Raw genomic sequence first — 14814 nt, 5'->3', positions numbered from 1 at the left:
TATGATAATTCTCCCATCCCCCCCCAGACCCTGGCTAGAAGTCGGTGAGCCAGCCTTTTCTTGAGCAGGGATTGGTCAGGCTGTTGTCTTGGAAACGGCTACAGTTGGGAGGAAGAGACTGAGGAGGGATCCTGGAGAAGCTGGAATGTTCTAGGATGTGGCTAAAGATTGTGTGTGATCTAGTAATAGTGGCCCAGCATACAGCAGGAACTTAATAAAGCCTGTGAATGAGGGAATACTGGACTTCAAGAAGTCACCCTGTGTGGAGGAGGGGTGTCACATACCTCATTTCTACTTGTACTTGCAATTTTATTTTGGGAGTGGAAATCTATATAGTTGGCATTTGAATTCATCCATCCATCCTCTTATCCACCCACCCACTTGCCCATCAAACCATCAATCCACTTGCATGTTATGTTTTTTACCTTCGGTATCTTAGGAGGTTTTAGTATCTCTGGGGGGGGGGTACTTATAGATCTAAGGAGAGATTGCTATCCCAATCTCTCTTAGGCAACCAAATTCTTAAGGAGAATAAAAGCCTGCCATATGTAAACCAAATGATTGCACACATCTCCTTCATCTGACTCACCCCATCTCCCCTGTCCCAAGTCATCCTGGGGCAGGTGCGATGCACAGGAGGCTGGCTCTAGAGTCAAAGGGCTCATCGCCAGTGGGGGGATGAGTGGTCAGAAAATGCTGCTTCTATAAGCAGCTTTTTTTGACACTTGGGATTTCTTTAGGAGTCCACAAAGACCCAAATAGTAACATCTTGACCCTACCCCAAAATGCATTTTTTTAAAAAATCAACTTACTGATTTTGTTGTAGGTATAATTTACCTACAACAGAAAATACCTGTTGGAAGCATGCAACTAATGGGTTTTGACAAATGTATGCATCTGTGTAATCAACACCACAATCAAGCTATTCCAAGGATGTATTTTAATAAGAAATAAAAAGTGTGAGGCACAGATAAGGACTGGCTACTCGACTAAGGTTGACCCCACCCCACAACTGTCATCTCCAGGAAGGGTCATGTTTCTCTCTCTCCTTGCTAACATAGTCTAGCACAGGGTGGACTTACAGTGACTATTTGTAGAGTATATTATCGAATGGAAGAATCTCCATGCAGGCTCTTGTAGAAAAACAAACAAACATTGTGGGGGAGGAAAGATAATTTTCTCTCTACCTTTTGGAATTCTTGGCTGAAATCCCTGTAATGAAGGACAGAAGAACTAGAGTAAAACAAAAGTTATTTATGTGTACACCCAATGTACACGTGGGAGACACCTAGAGAAAAGTAAATCCTGGAGTTGGCCCAGGATTCAGGCTTGCATTCCATCCCAACAGGGAGAGGCACAGGAGATAGGGTCTTTTTGGAAAGAGTATATGATTTTTCGGAAAGGGGGTTTGGTGGTTTGTGATGGTTTGTTTGTCTGGGTGTAGTGTCTGCCTCTGGTCACCCCTCCTGCCAGTCTTTCCTGGTGGATGAAACTCTCAGGCAGGGCTAATGACATGAAACTCTTGTCATGCACCTGTACTGTAGGTGCATGAGGGGCTTAGAGAATGGCCCTCCCTGCATTTGCTCTTCTCCAACGGCCTGCAGCTCAAGATAACCCAAATCCCACAGTGATGTATTTTGGGGGGGGTGGCATGTTCTGCTATCCAGCAACATCGTATCTGTATCTTTCTCATCGCAATGGTCCCAGGGCATGGCACATTGGCTTACCAGAGCAGGCTTTCAATAAATATTTGTTGAGTGAATAAGTAAAAGGATGGAGGAGAATATGGTGAGGACACGGAATCTTTATGTCACTGGCCACTTCTGGTGTGAAGATGTGGGGCTTTCTAGACTCCATGAGGCTCAGAGGCAACTTTGTGCCCTTGTGCAAAGATGCTATCAAGGACAACACAAGGATGTGCATGAACCTCTGATGGGGACCCCCAGCCTCTCCATCCCTCACCGAGGCTGGCTGCACACAGTAGATCCAGCCTTTCCCTCCTTGGGGCTCTGTTTCCTTAGCAACCCAGACAAACACAATCTGTTACCATGGAAACTGCTGCTAGGCTGAGGAGGTGTCAGTGGTTGAAAATCAGCAGAGAGAACATCAGAGCATAGAATATTCTGGAATCTTGTATTAAACTGTTTAAAATCCCAGCCTGGAATTCACTAGTTTCTCATTCATTATTTGTGAATAAATAAAAATATGGATTCTTCTCTTGTGCATTGCTGATGAGGATACAAAATGGTGCAGCTGCCATGGAAAACAGTCTGGTGGTTCCTCAAAAAATCAAGCATGGAATTACCATATGATCCAGCAATTTTGCTTCTAGGTCCATTCCCCAAAGAATCGAAAGCAGGTTCTCAAAGACAGACTTGGGCACCAATGTTCATGCAGCATTATTCACAATAGCCCAAGGTGGAAGCAGCCCAATGTCCATCAACAGATGATGGATAAGTAAAAAGTGGTGTGTGCACACAGTGGAATGTTATTCAGCCTCAAAAAGCAGGAAACTTCTGGCACATGCCACAATGTGGATGAGCCTGAGGACATGATGATGTGTGAAATAAGCCAGTCACAAAAAGCCATGTACCGTATGAGTCCAGTTACATGAGGTACTTGGAATAGTCAAAATCAGAAAGAGGGAGAGCAGGGTAGTGGGTTCCCCAGGATGGGGGAGCAGTGATGAATGGTTAGTGCTTAACAAGGACACAATTTCTGTTTTGCAAGATGAAGAGAATTCTATACATGGGTAGTGGTGATGGTTGTTTCATCACAGAATGTACTTAACTCCATTGAATTGTACACTTGAAGTGGTCAAGATGGCACATTTTATGTTATGTGCATTTCACCTCAATTTAAAAAAATAAATATAAAAGATGTTGAGCAGGTGTTTCCATCTCTCTGAGACTTTGCTAGTCAAACTCCTTGTGTGTAAAATCAGAGTATCAATTGGTCCTACCTTGTAAGGCAATAGAAAACAGCATTGAACGCATGGTCCACCAACTTATAAACAAGAATTTGATGAAAGGTGGCTAGTGGGCTAGTTACAGCAGGCTTACTTTGGAGAATCTTCCCCAAAGACGAAGATTCCACTCATCACAGGCTGTTTATCATTCAGCACTGTGTATCCTGCCCCCACTTGGTTTCTTTAGCAATGGCTTCCCCCGCCCCACCACATTACCAGGTCGTCTTTCAGCACTGGGGTTGTACCAGCTGTTCATGTACATGCACTTATTCACAGGCTTCCGGTTTGGGACTAGAACATGGTTGCAAGGAGTATCCCTACCAGGTGAACTCTATGGGCTCTGGAAGCCACATGGCTTCCATTCAAACCCCAGCCCTGCCATTGGCTAGCAGCATCATGTTCGAGAGACTGTCCAACCTTTCTATGCCTCCATCCCCTCATGTCTAAATTTGGGATAATAATATCACCTACCTTAGAGGACTGATATTGGTCTGTGGGTGCCCAGCACAACAGACACTCACTGCAAGCAGAGCAAAGGCACTAAATGCATACTCGATATTCTTGGAAGGTGTCTGTTTTTTTGATGATCTGATTAATATCAGATCTGATATTCTCTGATTAATATCAGGATCTCCGAATAACTGTGAGCTCTGTGAAGGCAGAGGGTATCTGTTTTGATGCATCCATGCAAACCCAGTGCCCGGTTCTGCATCTGACTCATAGGAGAAATTTAATCAGCAGCACTAGGATCATTATTAATAATTTGTTAATAAATTTGTTAATAAACCTGCAAGTTTTATGAAGCCTTGCATGATGCAGCTACCTTGGCCTCCCTTGCACATGCTCAGCATGTTTTTGCCTTGGGACCTTTGTACCTGATATTGCCTCTGCCTGGATTTTTCTTCCTCCAGAGAGTCTCATGTTTACTGTTTGTCTTCTGCTCAGATAGTACCACAGCTTTAACACACATCGAAGACAGCCCTTGTAACACCTTCCAGTTCTCTGCTTTACTTTTCTTCACAGGTCTGGTGAGCTTCTGAGGTTGTATTAACACCATTAATTAATTAATAAGTTAATCAATTAATTAATTCGTTCATTGTCTCCCTTGTACCAGGGGAGGGAGGCTCATTGTATTCCTTGCCGTTGCCCCAAGGTCTAGTATGAGCCTGCCTCCTAGAAGATACTCAACATCTTTCTTAAGTCAAGGGCCAAGCTTTTATTTTTTTTTGGGGGGGGGCAAGCTTTTAGAACAGACAAATGTGTGTCCCACCAGAACAAAGCACAGGGTAGCAGAGGCTACACTTGGTCTGCCTCACATTTATTCTCTACCCCTAGACAAGGGCTTGGCATACGGAAAACAGACAACCGATGGATCCTGAACATGGATAATGCTGTTAGAACTGGAGGTTGCTGGAGATGCAGGACTTCTAATTGACCCTCAGAGCCCCTCACGTGTGGTTTTGTTCTTGTGCAGACCCCATCCAAAGGCACCTGACAATGCGCCTGGAGCACTGCAGGGCTGGTTGCAGAGCTGAGCTCCTTCTGAATCCCTGTCCCCATCCCTCCCATGCCCACCACCCTGTCTCAGTGAGATTATCAACCCTGTGGTCTGCTCCCACTCCAGATTGCTCATCGCCCCTAGCAACAGAGGGAGGCTTAGCCCGTCGCCATGGAAACTGCAGCTGAGAGGAGAAGGGGAGGGTGGGGAAGGAGCCCAGAGAGCCTGGGAAACTAGAAGGTCCCTGTCAGGAACCCTGAGCTGACACACAGTAGGCCTTCCTTAAACAGTTATTGACAGAACAAAAGAGGCTCAAGGCAGCCTCCTCCCCATTGCCTATTTTTATCTGCGGGGACAGAATAAACCCCTTTGCTGGACAGATACTCTTTCATTGTTAGTGAAATTCAAAACCCTAACAGTTAAGTGTTCACATTTCCAGAGCACTGACCCAGAGCTACGGGCTTCCTAGGTACTGAAAGTCTGCTCCCCCCGCCCCTGATCCCCAGTGTGAGGGCGTTTTGAGGTGAGATCTTTGGGGTGATTAAGTCAGGGGGTGCGGATCCCTCACAGTAGTATCAGTGCCCTCCTGAGAAGAGACAAGAGATGGGAAAGATGATCTCTCCCGCCACGTGAGGACACAGGCAGAGGGTAGCAAAATAGAGTCCTCAGCGGAACCAGACTGTCCTGGTACCCGATCTGGGGCTTCCCAGCCTGGAATTGGGGGAAAACACTTGCGCTGTGAAAGCCCCCAGTCTGGGGTAGCTGATGGGGGCCGCCCTCACTCCGCACTCCGCTGGAGCTGCTTCCCACAACCCCCCATCCACAGCTGAGCCTTTCCGCACGGTTTCCACGTCGCTGAAGATGAGAATGGTTGCCCTGGACACAGCCCCAAGTGGTCAGGGTCCCCAAGACCCATCCATTTGCAAACCATAGATGATTTAAATGCTAGCCATCTGTTTTGCAAATTATTTCCTGGGATGGCATCTTGTGCCAGTGTCCCTAGCTTTCTTCCCAAGCGTTATGTCCGTCCTCCTTGGGGCTCCCCCCATTGCCCGTTCACAGCAGGTCTTTTGGGAGTATTCTTTATTTCTGCCTCCTTTTACCACAAAGAAATCTAGTCTAAAGTGCTGGGGCTTTTTTCTCCCTAACAGTAGGAGATCTTTTTGAATGAATGAAACGCATATGTTAAATATCTCACTTGTTTGCTGTTTTTATTTTGTTGAGGCTGTGGATTTTAAGTGGCAAACTATATCAGGCACCATTATAAAACAAAGATGCTGTCTCCTAAATTATGGCAAAACTGCTAAAATCTGAAAAAAAAGTCTTAAATTAATGAGATCCATTCTTTTTTTTTTCTTGCACTTTTTATTTTGTTCTTGTCTTAGGATGTCACTATGATTTTTGGTGTCACTATATGATTTTGGGTATTTTACGTTCGTTTTGCCTGCCAGCCTATCAAAGCTCACTGCAGTGCCTGACACGTATCAGGAAGTCAACAGCTTAAATGAGTGAAGGAATAGATTTTGCTTTTGAAAAACTAGAGTTGTAATGTTTTATATTGTTTGGCTTTCTGTCTCCATCTCTATTATTTTTAAACTTGAATTATAACATAAACACGGTGCAGATCATTAGCCAGCCTGGTACTCACATCTCTTAGATACTGCTAAGATAAACACACAGATAATGCAGAATTTCACAGTATCAAAATTTACACAAGAATTTTGTCAAAAGACTAGTGCCTAAAATCACAGTGATGCCCTTTCATTTATTCTAAAACATCTTTTTTTTTTTTTTTGGATTTTAACATCTTTCCCATAAGTTAGTAGATGGTAGCTTTCTTTTTACAACAGTGCCTAAAATAATTTATGATTTAAAAACCCATGGCCTCCAACGAACAAAACAAGGGGATTAGCTTTTTTGGTCCCTGCTGCAAGCACAGAAACTAGTTTTCAGTGTATAGGAACACACAGTTTAAGGATGAAAGCTCTACTACCAGATGTAAACATATCGAGCAATTTTCTTTTACAGAATAGTGATATTGCAAAAGCATATATCATTTCTTAAAGAAAGATTAGCCCAAATGGTACCTTAATGATGATACTTAGATAATTCTGTAACAAATTAATGCATAAATATTTTCTGAAAACAGAGGGCTTTATTTTTTCAGTCACAGCAACTTTTTTTAAGTATAAAAGAATTTCTTTACATTTCCCCACTAATGACAATTAATACACTTTATAATGAGCTTGTTAAAACAAACAGGGATGTCTGGGTGGCTCAGTGGTTGAGCATCTGCCTTCAGATCAGGTCATGATCCTGTGGTCCAGGGATCGAGTCCCGCACTGGGCTCCCTGTGAGGAGCCTGCTTCTCCCTCTGCCTTTTCTCTGCCTCTCTCTGTGTGTCTCTCACAAATAAATAAATAAAATCTTTTTAAAAACTAAAATAAAATCTTTTAAAAAAACAAAAACAAAAACCCGCAAGATATATTGGCTACCAAATCTGAGTAATGTAGAAAAAAATCTGAAAATTTGTATTGTTTTTACTTTTATAATTTCTTATGGTGAAAACCTTACTGCATTCTGTTACAGACATTTTGCACATGCATATTAGAAATTAACATTACATTTGAATAAACACAAAATATGAATCGCAGCATTTCCAAAACACAGGAAATAATGTTGCATATTACCAAAACTAGGAAATGTAATGAGCAAAACCAGCACACCTTTTTCAGATCCCCAGCAATCTGAGCAAGAGCTTTTAGCTTCAGAAAAAAAAAGGATGCGTGTCACTTTCCTAAAATGTCAAATGGCTGCAGAAGGCTTTTTTTTTTTTTAAATAAATGCACCGCAATATTTCAAAGTTTACATTTAAGATTTGGAGTTTATTAAATATAACAACACATCTGGAAACGAAGTTGTAGAAATTGACATCTCACAGCTGGAAACACTTAGGAAAAAATATGTTTGCTTGTTTTTAGTTGAAAGTGTTAAGATTAACAGGGATAGCTACATGAAATGAGCCTGGAGGTTTATAAGCAATTCTTGAAGATTCAAAAAAGATGTTCCTCTAGAAAATGAGATCCCTTATTTTTTTCTGATATAAAAATGCTATACCCTCTATTTATAAACATCCTATACACACTTCTTCTATAGAGCAGAAGCCCCAGCTCAAACTCCAGTGCGGCCGGTCTCCATCATCACCATCTCCCACTTTGCAAAATTCTTCTGTGTCCTAATGAGGATCTCGGATCTCAGGCCCTCCTGAACAAGGAGACATTCAGGCTAGATGTGTCCCCATCACCCTCCACTGAAACTTAGACCTCTGTGCAGAAACCACATTGCCCCCTCCCCCAGAAGAGGTTTCCTGCAGCTGCATGGTGGGAGGAAGGGAGAGAGGGTGCCTCAGGACACCCAGAGTTGGCACAGTGCACCCTGAGCAGCAGGAAGCAGACCCTCTGCCCACACCTGCCCCTCCCAGGTGAGATTGCTTTGCAGGGAAGGAATGAGAAGGGGCTGGTCAGATCTTCCCTGATTCATGAGATATCCCTGAGCTTCTCCTACCATGAACCTAAGGGATCCTGCCTGTAGGGCAGGCAGAGTGCTCTGGGAAGCTCTCACTTCATTCATTCATTCATTCATTCATTCATGCATGCATGCAACTGATATTCATTCACTGTTTTAAGCACTGGGCATACAGTGGTAGGCAAAAAACAAAAGAGTCCCTGCTTTCACAGGGTTTAGACTCCAGTTGCTGACAGCAGAGAAACAAGTGAGAGTCCCGCCATGGAGAACAGACAGCAGGCAGATGTGATATGGTCTAGAGGGGCTACTTCAGCTAAGGTAGTTGGATGGGAGCGAGGATTTCTCCTGCCGACACTGGACTGCAGAGAAGAAGCCAGCCACAGGTGACTTCAGGCAGAGCAAGAGACTCGAGGAAGCACTGAACATGAAGTCTCAGAAGAAAGGAAGGATGTGCACATCTGAAGGGCAGTGAGAAAGGCCAGAGCACACGGAGAGCAGGGTACACTGGGGGGTGCTGCCAGACGGGCTGGAGAAATTGGCTGGAGCAGAGCCAACACTCTTATATTTATCAGATCCATGAGTTTAAAAACACATTGTTCTAAAATAAAGATCTTTCCTGTAAGATGGATACAAGGGCTGCAATCATTTTCTAGAGTTGCCATGACAAATCACTGCAGAGGAGGCGCTCAAACAATAACAAGTGTCTTCTCTGATGGATCCATTGAGTGTTGACGGGCTGATTGCCCCCAGGCCTCTGTCCTTGACTTCTAGATGCCGACCTCCCCCGTGTCCTTCTGCATGGGTTTGTGTCACATCTCCTCTTCTTGGAAAGACATGTACCCACTGGACTAGGTCCCACCCATGGCTTTGTTTTAACCTAATCACCTATTTAAAAGTCCTGTCTCCTAAGGCAGCCTCATCCTGAGATGCTGGGGGTCAGAGCTTCCACATAGGAGGTCCCAGCAGACACCCTTCTGCCATCACGGGCACAGCTGTCTTGCCTGGAGCAGTTGGGGGGTCGTTCAGACCCTGAGTAGGTCCTGGCACCACGGGCAGGGCCCCCAGCCATGTGTGTGGAATGCATGGGTAAGTGGGGAGAGCAGGCAGTGATTTCTGACCATGGCAGAGAGAAGCACGATGGCAGGCCTTGCCTTCTGCACCTCTCTCGTCTAGGGGGTGCACCCGACGGAGACTCAGCCCTCTTCTGCTCTGCCTCTACCCTGCTGGGCCACGGACACTGCAGCAGGATGAGGGAGGAGGGCACAGCGGAGTGGATAGAGGGAGCCCCTGACACTGGACTTTTTCAGAATCGAGGTTCAAATCCTCACCCAGGTACACAGGTAGCACTTAATAGATGCTGCTGAACGAGGACACATGTGCCTCTTACCCCAAGTGCATGGGAGCAGAGACGTGGGACCCTCCCTCTGGGAGCTGAGAGGAAGGCAGGATGGTTTGCTCGTGTCTTCTCTGTTCCTTGGAATTTATCGGCCAAATTAAGGCTTAAAATCTCAGAATGAAGCAGCTTTGACATTGACTGGGTGCCAGGCAGCTGTTTAGGACCACAAGGACAGTGGTCATTGTCACAGCAGCTGTGGGTGTGTCCATGGCTGGCGGGGAAACTTCTGGAAGCTAAGCGGGAGTGGTGGGACAGGTGGGCTCACATGGGAAAGCTGCCACACAGCATGGTGCCCACCCCCGCACACAATAATAATAATAATAACAACGGAGGTAGGAGGAAGCTCGGCTGAGGTGATGGATAATGGCGAGGGTTTCACATGTGTATGCTTATCCCCAAATCCATCAAGTCCTATCCATGAATATGTGCAGATTTTCCCATGTCAAGAGGAATAGGAGGGGGAAGGTGGCAGAGGCAGGCTAGCCTCCTGAGCATCCCTTGCCAGCCACCTGCTCCCAAATGACCACCTCCGATGCCCACAACAAAGCCCAGTGTCCCATCCTACAGAAGAGGAATCCTGAGTGTGAGATGCTCATATCATGAAGTGACGACACACCTTTATTATTATGTCGTATCAGAACATGGAGTGTGCATGTTCACTCCCACTGCCACAAGGGCCACCTGAACCCTGAGATCCCCTTCCTTCTGCTCCTGCAGCCCTCCCCCCAGCTGTCCAGCCCCCTGTGCAGTGGGAAGGATCAGGAACAGTGTCTGAGGCACTAAGGACCGGCCCCTATCCCCAGCAGCCCCCAGCTGGCCCAGCACAATGTGTCAATGAACTGTCCCACATGGACTGAGGTCTGCTATGAACAAAGACCTGGTAGGGATAGTGTCTAGGACCTTCCCATGCCCCCCTGCAGAGTTCTGCAGCCCCCCTCCCCCACTGGGAGCTGGCACCCAGTCCTGCGGCAGCACTGGTGTGGGCTGGGAAACATTCAGGGGTTTTTCTAGCTGGTTAAGCACATTCTCCAGGCAGCATTAAATCACATACACTTAAAATGAAATAAATTACATCCAAAACAAATGTGTCCTTTCTTAATTATATTCCCAGGGTCTGTGTGTTCTTGAGGCTATTTCTGTGGATGGTCACTGTGTGGTGGGGACACCATGTGATGGTCGGGCCTGTCTCACTGCTCATCACCTGGTCTGAAAGCAAAGGCAGCCTCAGCACAGAAGCCCGGGGTGTCTGGGTTACAATAAACATCCTGTTTTTCAAAGCCAGGTGGCAGGTGGTCGGCTGACCCCCACACTATGTGGTCGGCCACCTTGACCAGAATGCCCAGGTTCCCAATCTCTACCCATGTTCGCCCTGCCACTTGCTCTCCAGCCACACTGGTCACTTCGCTAGTCCCAAAGCAGGGCAAGTATCCAACCTCAGGGCTTTGCAAAGTGTAGTTTCCTCTGTCCGGACTGTTCTCCTTGATTTTCCCATGACTCGCTCTCACCCTCCCTCCAGTGAGGTTCAAATATTACCACCTCCAGGAAGCCCTCCCTGACCACCCACTCTAAAATACTGCTCTCTGTATCTTGTCCATCCTAGCACTCACCACCACCTGAAACCTTAACTTTATATTCAACTCAAGACCCCCTGCTAGAATACGAGCTGTAGGGAACCGGGGCTCTGTGGGTTGGTTCTTTGCTGCCCCCATCACCCTTTAGGGCCTGCCACAGAGTATGCTCTCAGCAAATGTTGTTTGAGGGAATGGATGGTAGCACGAATCATGAGGGAATAGAAAGCTGCTTCTGCTCCTCATCATCTCTCAGCTCCAGGAGGGCAGACATGAGCTTCCTTTTTGCTCATCACCTGATTCTCAACTGTCCTGTGGTGGAGGAGTTGGGGGGCGGGGGGGGATGCTCCATCAATATTTCTGATCAGTTAGTATTCTGGCAACATGAATCGCTGGTGTTTAGAAGATACTCAGGACTTCTACCCATGACCACAGAGGCTCCTGACGCCATTTCTCCCCCTCTGCAGGGGCGCTGCAGTTGGTGATGCATTTCAACGTGCACAAAATGTGCACAGAGCCTCAGATGTGGATGCATACTCTGTGGTACACAGCAGGCCCTCCCCACCCTCCTTATCCTGAAGGATGCGGAGCTCAGCCTGTTGCCATGGAAACTGCAGCCTGTGTGGGAGCCAGCAGCTGTGGAAGATGCAGGGAGGGCCATAGAGAGTGGAACCTTCCAGGCCCTGCAGTAAGATGGTGGGTTCAGGCCTCCAACCTCATCCAGGGCTCTCACCTGCCCAGCACCCCTTTCAGACCTCCTCTCACGTTAGCCGTCCAGAATTCTGTCTCTGTCCCTCCTCTCAGTCTTTACCCTGGACCCCCCACTCTCTCTTGTTCATATTTCTTGGGCCTCATAACACCCACCCAGCATGAGTCCACTGCCCACTCCACCAGCCCCCTCAAGTGTTTTTATTGTGGGAAAACACACCAAAAATTTACCCTAGTGGTTGGTCTTTTGTGTACAGCTCGGTGGTAATAAATATATTCATACTCTTGTGCAACTGTCACCACCAACCATCCACAGAACTCTTCATCTTGCAGAACTGAGACTCTGTCCTGGTTGAACACCTTCCCCACCACCCGGCTTCCTGTCTCTGTAAATCTGACTCCTCCAGGGACCTCATAGAAGTGGAACCACAGTGTTTGTCTATTTGTGACTGGCTTATTTCACTAACACACTGGCCTCAAAGTCCATTCACATTGTAGCACATGTCAAAATGTCCCTTTTAAGGCTGAATAATATTCCATTATGTACACACACACACACAACACACTCAAACACACGTTTTGTTTATTCATTCATCAATGGACACTTGGGTTGCTTCCACTTTTTTGTTGCTATGAACATGGATGTGCAAATATCATTTTGAGACTGTGCATTCAATGCTTTGGGGTATATATATCCCAAATTGGGATGACAGGATCATAGCATAATTCTATTTTTAATTTTTTAAGGAGCTGCCATACAGTTTTCCACAGCTTTTCCACAGTTTTTCCAAGGCACAGCAGCTGTACCCCTTAGCCCCCCAGTGTAACCACAATAAATAACTTGGCCGAGATGGATTTCCAGGTCTGACATTTGCCATGGGAGTATCCATGGTACCTTTTAGGGAAACTTGCCTGTGTGCACTCTTTCCATGGTTCCCAATATTGAACTCTTCTCATGGTTCCCAATGTTGAATCATAAAAGTAATACATTATGTTTAGTTTAATAAGAAATCCTATAACACTTACTCTACGCCCTCCAAATTCCTACTTCATTAAAGCTCACTTGAGATATGTTCTAACATTACCCCAATTTTCCAGATAAGGACAGGGCAGGGGGAGACACAGGTGTCAATAAGCTGTGGAGAGTCACACAGCTAGTAGATGACAAATCTCAGATTCAGACAACAGAGTCTGGGCTTGTAACCTCAAGCTCTGCTCTTGCTTAACCAGTGTCCAAGGGCTGTCTATGCTCTGTGCAACTTAGGCAGCAGCCTGTGTGTCAGAGGATTTGCCATGGAGAATCTTGACCTACTGCTGGTGGGCTGGGCTTGTTGGTGGCTAGATCAGTTCTGAACCCATACCATACTGCTCATACTGAACGTCATCTGAGCAGAACATCAAGGTGATAGGTGGATGCTCATGTCTGGTGCTCATGAGGGAGATCCAGGCTGGGGATAGGATTTGGGGGGCACTGGTGATTACAGAGTTGTACAACTTCAAGGGTGTCAGCCACACAGATAACACTATGAGTGGGGGTCTCCCTCAGCTACCCAGGGAGTGTGAGGCATGAAAGAGCAGCATTCAGACCCCTACTCACTATTCAGAGTGACGGGATGGGTAATGCAAATGTTATCCAACTCCACAGGTGACTGTATGCAAAGATGAGGCTGTCTGGCAACTGTCCTTCTTCAGTCACCACTGTCATATATATGTATCTATCTCCCAAAGCCATAATCTGCACAGATGAGTAGTGTAGCCAGGACATGAGAAGCGAGTTCTTGAATTCAAAACTGACTCGGAGGGATCCCTGGGTGGCGCAGCGGTTTGGCGCCTGCCTTTGGCCCAGGGCGCGATCCTGGAGACCCGGGATCGAATACCACATCGGGCTCCCGGTGCATGGAGCCTGCTTCTCCCTCTGCCTGTGTCTCTGCCTCTCTCTCTCTCTCTCTGTGACTATCATAAATAAATAAAAATTAAAAAAAAAAACTGACTCGGAGAAGCACCCATCCACACAACCATGATCCATCTAAATACCCATCCATCCTTCACTCATCAGACCTTACATTCACCCATCCATTAACTGTCCATCATTCTACCCAACCACCCACTGACCAGCCCATCTAACTGCCATCCATCCATCCACCCAACCATCATTCATGTAACTACCCATCCATCCTTCACTCATCAGTCCTCATATTCACCCATCCATTAACTGTCCACCCATTGACCAACCACCCATTGACCTGCCCATTTAACCACCATTCAGCCATCCACCCAACAAAGAAGTGAAAATATTTCTAAGAAAAACAGGTGTGAACACCCCAATGATAAATTTAGTTATGTGTTTATTCACCAAATATCAGCTAAAATGCACTGCATGCCTCTTGGCAGCCCCAACTCTGACTTCCCCTCTGTGGTGCATCTTCCCTGCTCACTTCTCATCAGATACCCTGGCCTCCTTTTTGTTCTTCAGCATGACAAACATGCTCCATTTCTGCACGTTTTCATTCAGGTGCTGTTCTCTCTCCATGCCAATCCTGTAGATGGAAGATGCACAAGGAGGGGATCTGTCTTGGTTTCTACTTCATTCATCACATTCAACTCCATGCTGAGCCACATGGGACCTCAATAAAATACTTGGCAGAATGAACAGAATTGTGGGACTGAAGGCAGGAATGATCTACCAGAGGCCAAAAGCTGGGCCTTATTTCTCACTGCTCTGTTTTCCAGATTATAGAACCGAGCAGGTAAAGCACAAAGGGGCTCAGTGACTACTGCAGATATATAGATCAGTTCTATTATCTATATTCGCACACACACGTACACCGAGGAAACGTGCGGTAAGAACACAGCTTCAGTGTCACTGCTGTTCAGCATGGACTCACGGTTCCTGTGTGAGTGGGTGAGGCTCTGACAGTGGCTCTTCCTCTCTGTCTGTGCAAAGAGGGTGCCAATGACACATCCCCACATGCTTTATACACCAGTGATCTGACATGAGCCCACAGGAAACTCGAGCCTGGAGCCCCTACCCCATCCCTCTGCTCCAGGGAATTGGATGTAACTCGAGGTGTTGCCTTGGAACTCATGAGGCAAGGGGCTGGAGACCCCTCTGAGACCAGGAACTGAGTCCCAGAATGGCACACAGCAGGCC

General features: G+C 46.4%; 1 long non-coding RNA gene across 1 annotated transcript; it reads right to left on the bottom strand.

Moving 5' to 3' along the window:
• Nucleotides 1–923: 923 nt before the first annotated feature.
• LOC140623353 (uncharacterized) lies at nt 924–2012 on the bottom strand. The gene is made up of 2 exons (XR_012022999.1): nt 1728–2012; nt 924–1212 (listed from the first exon to the last, which is right to left on the bottom strand). It is a non-coding gene; the product is annotated as an uncharacterized lncRNA (long non-coding RNA).
• Nucleotides 2013–14814: the final 12802 nt, after the last annotated feature.

The sequence above is a fragment of the Canis lupus genome, chromosome 1, assembly GCF_048164855.1.
Source record: "Canis lupus baileyi chromosome 1, mCanLup2.hap1, whole genome shotgun sequence".
Taxonomy (NCBI): domain Eukaryota; kingdom Metazoa; phylum Chordata; class Mammalia; order Carnivora; family Canidae; genus Canis; species Canis lupus.
The sequence above is the reverse complement of the archived record's forward strand: the minus strand, read 5'-3'. Positions and strand labels throughout refer to the sequence as shown.